The 8,847-nt window shown below is 40.0% G+C and overlaps 1 long non-coding RNA gene across 3 annotated transcripts; it reads left to right on the top strand.

Annotated features, from left to right (window-relative positions):
* LOC133707060 (uncharacterized) lies at positions 1-3,726 on the top strand. Of its 3 annotated transcripts, XR_009844896.1 has the most exons (8): positions 1-306; positions 391-581; positions 694-782; positions 1,153-1,244; positions 1,685-1,786; positions 2,518-2,676; positions 2,768-2,997; positions 3,545-3,726. It is a non-coding gene; the product is annotated as an uncharacterized LOC133707060 (long non-coding RNA). The 3 variants fall into 3 exon arrangements; XR_009844897.1 differs by having other exon boundaries at positions 391-561; positions 1,153-1,786; XR_009844895.1 differs by having other exon boundaries at positions 1,153-1,786.
* The last annotated feature ends 5,121 nt before the right edge of the window (positions 3,727-8,847 follow it).

Genomic DNA, 8,847 nt, shown 5'->3' with positions numbered 1-8,847 from the left:
ACTTAGTTATTTTTCCTACTTGTTCATCGTTCTCTCTCTCTCACTCTTGCCTGAAACTCTAGCCCTCTCCTCCTTCCTCTCCCGTTCTCTTTCCACGGCCACCATCGCCTTCCTCTTCGCTCACTCCCGCTACTATCTCTCTCCCTCATTAACCACCTCCACCCCCTCGTCGGCGCTATCACCTCCACCCGCAAGCTCTCTCTCTCTCTCTCTCTCTCGCTCTCGAGCTCTCTAAGATCTCAGAAGATTTCAATCTGGCAAAGCATCCTCTACAACAGGTTTCAATATGAATTAATCGCGTTAATGGTGAGTCACTGCGACTGAATTCTTTGTTTTCTGTTTGGGTCCTAAGAATTTTGGGGGTTTTCAATTTTAGGGTTTTAATTACAGATGGGTGGAGATTTGGGGATGCCATCGTTCCTTGAAGAAGACTGCGTTCTTCAAGAGTGAGATTTGGAGGAGGTTGTTTGTGACAGCAGTACTGATTGTGATTAGTCGTGTTGGTTGTTTCATTACTCTGCCTGGGTTTGATAGAAGGTTGATACCTCAGGATTATCTCAGGTTTGTCTCGGGATCAGTTGGTGAGTAATTGATGCTCATAGTATAGTCAGACTTTGATTTTTGATATCTTATATTCATACATGTTTACTAGTTCTTATTGTTAAGTTATTCCCTCTGTCCCTTTATTTGCAGATGAGCTCGACGATTTTACAACAGAGCTTAAAATGTCCTTGTCCCAGTTTGGAATCAATCCTCAAATTATAGCATCGATTATCATACAGGTTTACTTCAGCTAGTTAACTTTAATTTCTGCTAACTAAGCGAATATCTTTTACAGCTTCCCTGTAGATTGGATATACACCTTTTTGCAACTAACAAAAGTAAATGGTTATTTGTATTTGTTTCAATCTTTTTTTTTTTTTGGGTACAAATATTTGTTTCAATCTTTGATATTGAGAGTACAAGCATGTACAATGTGTTTCACTATTCTGTTGTGACTTTATCTCGTCAGCTCAAAATGAAGTAGTTTTCCCTCTTCTTCTCTAGATATATTTATTATTGTTAGATATCCTGGTCATAGATAGATGTTTGTTTTATATGCTCTTATTTACTATAGGCTCTGTGGATGTTTGTATTTCTGGGATATTGCAGGGTCAAGCATGTGATGCTGACAAGTATGTTATTGGTCTGTGGTGCGATGACAATGACATGGATATGTGATACCATTACAGAATCTGGATTTGGTATGATACTTGACCTTTTGGTTACTTGGTTAGCAGCAATATGGTTTTGCTCATATGGTTTTGAGTCTCGTATTGACTTTCCACTTGATGTAATCTGAATTGTAATTCGCTATCTGACAAAGTATTAGTTTCCATACCCTTTGATCTAATTTTGCGAAAAGGATCTTCACGGTTGCATGAATTTGCTTTTGAAACCTGCATGACTATGTCATTAAGCTATATGTGCAATTTCAGCTTTTGGTATGTGGTTTAGGATTTCTATTCAATGAAACAGCATGCATTTCTGTGGCATGTTGGGGAAACAACAGCGGCCACCCATGGACTAATATATATGACATAGACAAGTTATGTGCTGCCCCCGCATTGCGAATATGAAAATGATTACATGTATTGGACAGCATTTCGGAGCTCTAACATTCTTTTGATTTTCCATTTGCCAGGTTTGTGGGGAAGATATGTAGAAATTTGAGAGAGCAGAAATCGTATGTACGCTGCTGTTGGTTGTCCTTGGTGTTGCTGCACTAAGTGATCTCATCAAAGAGGTACTTTATATAACTAATATACATCACTACCATGATTTCATTTGTGGAAAAGGATGAGCAAGTAAATAATACAACTTAATTTGGTTTCTTATCTTTTACACTTTTTTTATTGTAATCTTCTTCTTCCTTGACAGATACCATTACCAATTGGTTGTAAAATATGGTACATGTTTGTCTTTATTAATATGTGCCTTATTTGAGATGATCCGACCTTGCTGCTAGTCTTAAGATGCACTTTGCACTCAATACCTTTGAGCTGGGCTATCAGTGATTTTCTCAATTGAAGATCATCTATAATATATGTCAATCAATTCTATCATGTACCTTCTTGTGCAGTCTTGCGCATTACATATAGGGTGAATGAGTTGTAGATTACAGTTTTGCATTTGTCATGCTTTTAATGTCATTAAAGGGAAGTGGTTCTTGAGGACACCTCCTGATGGACCTATTCTCGGAGTAGATTTTTCTCGGCTAAGTTGAAATTCAAGTAAATAGCCTAATTGAGTAATGAAGATCAGTAATTTGAAGAATAAAATTGGCTTTTATTTCCTAGACTAGGCATACTCAAAAGCTCAAATGACTAATATGTGCATTTTTTTTCTTTTTATTTCAACTGTGAAGTACATGATGTCTTGATCTTATGTTTGTTTGAGGCATAGATATACCTATGTATTTTATTGGACAAAGAGTGTTTACAAAAACTTACGCTTACCTTTGGTTGTCCATTCAAGGAGTGGAAAAACTTATACCATGAAACCATTGCCTCTAAAAGCATCACGGGACATCTTGAGGTTGATGCACCATACTTACCGCAGTTAGGGATTTCAGTTGTTTGTAAGCTTCTTTGAAATATATGGAGGAAAACTTTTTGATCTCCTCAATGAGCGCAAGTAAGTTGTTTTGTCCTTCCTGCAATTAGTGTTTAGAGTTTAAGATTGTTTTGAAACTTGAAATATGAAACTAACAGTTCATATCCTGCAGAAAGCTTTGCATGAGAGAAGATGGTAAGCAACAAGTTTGTATTGTGGGTTTGCAAGAATACAAAGTGTCTGATGTAGAGACAATTAAAGAGCTCATTGAGAAAGGAAGTGCCACAAGATGTATTGGTACCACTGGTGCATATGAAGAATCCTCTCGCTCACATGCCATACTTCAGCTTGCTATCAAAAGGGCAGTTGATGACAATGTATCAAAGCCTCCCTGTCTTGTTGGTAAACTCTCCTCATTCACTAACTATTAAATCAAATGCAAACTCAAATAGTCAATACTTGTAGATGTTGAATAGAGAGAGTGTGGGCATTTCTTTTGGTTTCCACACTCTAGGATATCCTAATAAACTTAAATTTTCTTCTTCACCTGTAGTAGCTGTACTTTTCATTCTACAAGATCACCTTATGTCCTTGATAATTCCAGTATGAAAGAATGAGTAGCACAAACAGTACTAGAATTTTGCTCAACAGATCCATGGGCCATTTCTCGTTGTTGTACCATTATCTACTTTGGCTCGATTAATCTATCTGTGCCTAGTTTTTTTTATAGTAACTTGTTCAGCATTGTTGACCTTTGGCTCGATTAATCATAATTAAGGACTTAAATATCCCAGAAAGGTATAGTTAAGTTAACCAACAGATTGTGTTATGGATGCTAGGATACGAATGTCTTGTAAGCTCAATGTCTTTTTGCCTTTCCCTTTTCCTTTCCTTTCTTTCCTTCTGTTTTTCTTGTTATAGCTAATTGTTCATTTCATTTTATTTGCAGGTGAAAACAGAAGAACAAATGGGATATAAGTATGGCGAGGCTTGCTTTCGTTTATGTTTCTAGTATTATGTACCATTTAGACTTAAATTTTTGTTTTATTTCGACATGTTATGCATAGAAATACTTGGGATGTTGTTATGTACTTTGAGCATCAATATTAATCAAAATTTATTTACTTACGATATGTATTCTCATTAGATTTCCTAGCAATAGTTACAAATCAGTTTATAACTATAAAAATGAAGTCATATAAGAACTAATACATCAGTTCTAAAAGAAAAAATTGATGTCCCATTAGCCAGTGGATAACAAAATATTAAGTAAAAAACGATGTAACACAACCCAATGAACATCGACTTATTAAGTAAGAAACGATGTAAAACAACTCAATGGACATTGAGTTATTAAGTAAGAAACGATGTAAAACAATGCAATGGACATCGACATTGTGTAAGAAACGATGTAAAATAAATCAATGGACATCGATTTATTAAATGAAAAACGATGTCTAGTATAAGTATGAACATCGGTGTCAACCTCAAAAACTGATGTTTAATAGAAAAATTGACATCACTTCATAAAAGGAAACGATGTTTAATAGAATAATGAACATCGGTCGCGTAATACAAAAAAATGTAGATTTAATCTTAAATAGTGTGATATATGGCAAGTACCCATAAAGCTCATAAACAGCAGGCAAACTTCAAAAACACCGATGTGTAAGAGAATATAACACATCGTTTCTAGAATGAGTAACCATGTTAAAATGAATACTAGTGTTGTTGGACCTATAGTTTGTTAAGCATTAAATGCATAAATATGAAGGTTTAACAATATCTAAAAACACCAATTTGTGATCATAATAGCAGTTTAACATCGAGTTTAGAATCTAATCCGATGTTTATTATTGTATGGGACATCGGTTTTTAACCGATGTATATGTTTTGGCGATCTTTTACATCACCCACTAACACATGTGTACAAATTTTTTTTTACATCGGTTTTTGGCCGATGTATATGAGAAAAATTCTAGTAGTGTAACCTTACAATCGAGCAAGGCTACGCATTTGTATATAAAGAATATTAATGGCAATGAGATATTTTGAATAGGTGATCTTTGATAAAGTCGATCGTAAGGCTACGCATTTGTATATAAAGAATATTAATGGCAATGAGATATTTTGAATAGGTAATCTTTGATAAAGTAATTTGGGGTTCACATCCAAAATCAATTGGCAATGGAGCCCGTGTGGCCGTGAGATAGGTGATCTTTGATAAAGTCAATCGTAAGGCTACTGCCAAATCAATTGGCAATGGAGCCCGTGTGTACGTATAAAGAATATTAATGGCAATGAGATATTTTGAATAGGTGATATTTGATAAAGTAATTTAGGGTTCACATCCAAAATCAATTGGCAATGGAGCCCGTGTGTATAAAGAATATTAATGGCAATGAGATATTTTGAATAGGTGATCTTTGATAAAGTAATTTGGGGTTCACATCCAAAATCAATTGGCAATGGAGCCCGTGTGGCCGTGAGACATGCACACGTGGGTAACCTGGCTCTGATACCATGATAAAGTAATATGAGGTTCACATCCAAAACCAATTGGCAATGGATGGAGTGGCCCAAACTCTTATAAATCTATAGGCAATGTCCCATTTTTTCCATGTGAGATGTATATATTCTCAACAATCTTTGAATCTGAGATGAATGCATGGGTCTTATGATTTATTAGGAAACTATGGTGGATATAAGTCCGTGGGAGTGTTGTCCAATTAATATTGGAGAAATATAACTTTGCCTATGAGCATAAAAGAGTTTGGTTGTTCTCTCCACCTACTGTAGCGATTTTAGGTTGGATACCTCTATTTCTTCATCATAGTATCATACTAGCAAGGAAACCCGCGCGATGCTGCGGGATTGATATGTTTTCCTGAATTTTATACGTAATAGAGTAATTCATAATCTAATGAAAAAAAAAAAACGCTTTATCATTGATATAAGAACCATTCCAAGAGTCTCCAAAACATGCTGCAACTGTAAGACCTAATTTCGATTTTCTATACCAAAGAGAACGAACATCGACAGGATCATAATATATTAAATCTGAAAGTGAATTCAAGCTATTCAAATCCAGTGTACAGAAGAATGTAAAATAGCTAAATAATCGCATGCAACTTTCCCATAAATGAATGCAATCTTCACGATGAAGTTATAAGAGGTTTGTGTTCTATGGCAGAGTAATGATACGAATAATAATTCAGCAGAATTGCATCAATTATAAGAGGCTGACCTTTCAGTCCAAACTTCAGATTGTTCTTCTTTGGCTCATAAACATTAAACAATATCCCTTGGTCCATGAGTATTTCTCCAAATCAAATTCATTCCCTTAGCTTGGAACTGTACAGAAATAATCAGAGTTAAAATCAAGACATAAATGACTATACTCTTCGTGCTAGGCTGTGAACATAATTAGCAGTTGTATGAGAAACCAAATGAAATGCCTACACATATTCTGTACTTCATTCCAATATCACAGCAATTGACTTTCTCCCCAAGCATCCTGTACTTGTGAAATTAAATAATGAAGACCATTAGTTTAGTACCTAAGACAACTAAAAAATAGACGTTCCCAACCTGCTTATCTGTGTTTTAGTACCTAAGACAACAAAAAAATGGGGAACGATATAATATTTGTTGACCACCTTGTGGTTACACTTAAAACTATTATGGCTGATTGTCAGCTTATTTTCCATTAGACCACGGAGGATAAGTTAATAATACTTCAAACGCAATGTGGGAAACTGAAAATGTAATATAGTATATAGCTTGATTGCTTCTTTCCCAATAGACCATAGAGGATAAGTTGACTTACCATTATGTACTTAGACTTATAATATAGCTTGCCAAACCTTTCCAAGCGAGGGAAAATTAGAGCTCAGAGGAACTGAGCAAGCACAAAACAAAGGCAACGACTTCCAAGATATCAAAAGGAAGCAGCCAAAAAAAAAAATTAAAAAAAAAAATCATTTGAACTAAAAAAGAAAAGCAATGTTAATAATCTTTTGGATGAGGAAAAAAATGATGGAATTTAATTGAAAGTGAGGATTTCATAATTCCTACAAGCTAATTCCCTTGTTTGGTATTATCAGATCTTTTCATTTTAAATTTCTCTGTGGAAAAAAACGAAGGAATTCATTGTTTAAATTCCCCACTTCAATTTCCACCAAAATAGGTGTCATTTACGAATTCCTTGCAATATTCAATTTTCATTTCCAAAACAAGACTTCTCGAGTTGGTCTATGTGCGGCGCCAAGCTGATCGAGAATTTGAAGGATTCCATGTCTCCTTGGCTGGGGACCTTCTGCGTTGCCACCGCGGGATGGGAATACCAAGCGGGGTCGAATGAGGGGGTGCCGACGTTCAGAATTAAGTCTTCCAACCTGTTCGAGGTTGTCGCTAGCTTCCGCTGATAGGAGTTGCTAGTTTTGCTTGTATGATATGCCTCTGTACTTTGTTTTAATCCTTACTTCGTTTTTTTGTGTAGCGGGCCTGCGCTTTAACTTGACGCGCGAGGAAGAGTGCCGTGTGGCAAGGATTAAAGGCTGTTGGTGGAATCGCAACCTGCTTGACCTTCGCCTGCTCACCGGTTGGGAGTTGTTAGTCGACCTACAGTTGACGCATGTCCTTGGTAAGTAACTTTCGCTGAGAGGTGCCCTAGCGCAATTTGTACCAGGCTGACTCGTTGTTTTTGTTTTAGATTCTCCGCCGGGTAACAAAGCGAGCTGCGACGCATTTGATAAAGCTATGGATCGCGCCGAAATCAATAATTTTTTGGAGAGCATGTATGCGTAGGGGCTGGCGGCGCAACAAACAGTCGTCGATCCACAGACACTGGCGGTGAGCCAGTATGAGACTCCTGTGGTGATGCCAATGCCTCACCACTCGCACCTTCCTCCCGCCGACCAGACCGTGGCGTCAGTCGAGGGTGGTGACGGGCAGAGGGCTGCTGAAGGGAGCAAGGCCCCTGTTGCTCCTGTGCAGCCGATAGAGAGAGTACCCGCCAATCGGCGTGGGCCCCAGAGGGAGAGGGTGGTGCCCTCGAAGGAACCAAGTTCCATTGCGGGGTTAGAGCTGTAGATGACATCGAGGCATGTTGCCACTGGTGCGACACGAGCGGTTCTGCAGAGGAAGCGGCGGCAAAATAACGCCGATGAAGAGGCAGAGGCCGCTAATGAGACCATTGGGGCCCGTCAGCAGAACAAGGCAAAACAAGCTCCGCCGAAGGCGACTGTGGTCGTTGGCGGGGAAGTGAATGCGAGCGGTTTGGACTCCTTCGCCACATATGCTGAATTTCTGACCGACCCTGAGAGGGAGTTTCTCTTCCACCTCTGTGAGCGGCTGGGGTTCGGTGGACTGGAGGGCATTGTGCGCTCGACCGCCGTTGACCAATTGCCATTTAGCTCGGCCTTCGGGCATTTGTCGGTAGGGCTACATGAGCTGTTCCTGGCGGCGTCGAGCCAGCCTCAGATTGAGAGGCAGCTGAAGGAGGAAATCAAAGATCTCCAGCGGAAGTTGCAGGAGGCCCAAGACAAGTTGGCGGATATCAACCGTCGTTTGACCAAGGTGGAGTGTGATGCTCAGGATGCCCGCGGCAAGCTGAATGTTACCGTTGCACGGGACGTTGAGCGGAACAACCGCGTACTGTAGGACCAGCTAGAAGCGAAGCTGAAAAAGGTTGAGATCCTCTAGCGGGATTCTGCCGCCAAATCCGCGGAGCTGAAAACATTTGAGGATGAAGTCACCCGGCTGGGGAGTGAGAAAAACCGCGTAGAGGCCGCCGCGGTGGACTCGTTCAAGCAGTCTGCGGCGTATAAGCAGGCAATGATGGAGGTGGCGAAGGCTGGCGCCGCCGCCAATTTGGATCTGCTGAACCAGAAGGGCGCCATTGACTGGGCCAAAGCGACTCAGTCCGCTAGTACCTCGAACCAGCCTCCTGTGCCCGTGGGTGGGTCTGCCGCTAAACATACTGGGGGTGCGCGCTCTGGCAGTGGTGAGAGTGACCATAGTCTGGCGGATGGTGCCCAACGGACTCCAATGCCTACTCAATCCGAGGTGTCCCGTGCCGAGTTCCTGGCGGCCAACACCCGGGAGGATGGCACCATGGTGACGCCGAGTCCAATCGCTCGTGGATCCGACCAAACTAGCCGGCTAGCCGGGCAACAGCCGCCGAAGGATGGTGAGGATGACGCCGCTGCACCCAACAATCCCTGAAGATCATCGTGGGGCTGGGTCATC

Source organism: Rosa rugosa, chromosome 4 (genome assembly GCF_958449725.1).
Source record: "Rosa rugosa chromosome 4, drRosRugo1.1, whole genome shotgun sequence".
Lineage (NCBI taxonomy): Eukaryota > Viridiplantae > Streptophyta > Magnoliopsida > Rosales > Rosaceae > Rosa > Rosa rugosa.
This window is presented reverse-complemented; position numbering and strand designations above follow the sequence as displayed.